Raw genomic sequence first — 748 nt, 5'->3', positions numbered from 1 at the left:
GTACGTGTTGTCTCTCCTTCAGCCATTAAAAGATATTGTATGTCTACGATCAGTTCTTTTATTATTGTTTCATTTATTACTGCTCAGGACAGGAAGGGAGGGTGTAAATGGTGGCTGCTGTGGACCAAGGTCATGTTGAGGCTTGGTGATTCTGAGTAGGGGTGCCTTGTCATTCTTCCAGTGAACACCAGAGGGCGTAGTGGTCCTTAGAACAGGATGATGTTTTAAAGTCTCTAGTTCGAGAGAAGAAAGGGGTTTACGCTTCAGAGAGTTGTCCACCTTTTGCTGATTCTCAATTTTAACATTTTCAGGCGACTGGGAGGTTGGTGTAAGTTCCAGTATCTAACCTGTATGTCCACCATGTTCCTTTCTCCTATCCAGTCCAGTCCAGTATCTAACCTGTATGTCCACCATGTTTCTTTCTCCTATCCAGTCCAGTCCAGTATCTAACCTGTATGTCCACCATGTTTCTTTCTCCTATCCAGTCTAGTATCTAACCTGTATGTCCACCATGTTCCTTTCTCCTATCCAGTCCAGTATCTAACCTGTATGTCCACCATGTTCCTTTCTCCTATCCAGTCTAGTATCTAACCTGTATGTCCACCATGTTCCTTTCTCCTATCCAGTCTAGTATCTAACCTGTATGTCCACCATGTTTCTTTCTCCTATCCAGTCCAGTATCTAACCTGTATGTCCACCATGTTCCTTTCTCCTATCCAGTCTAGTATCTAACCTGTATGTCCACCAT

Source organism: Salmo salar, chromosome 02 (assembly GCF_965601325.2).
Source record: "Salmo salar chromosome 02, fSalSal1, whole genome shotgun sequence".
Lineage (NCBI taxonomy): Eukaryota > Metazoa > Chordata > Actinopteri > Salmoniformes > Salmonidae > Salmo > Salmo salar.
Note: the sequence above shows the minus strand (reverse complement) of the source record.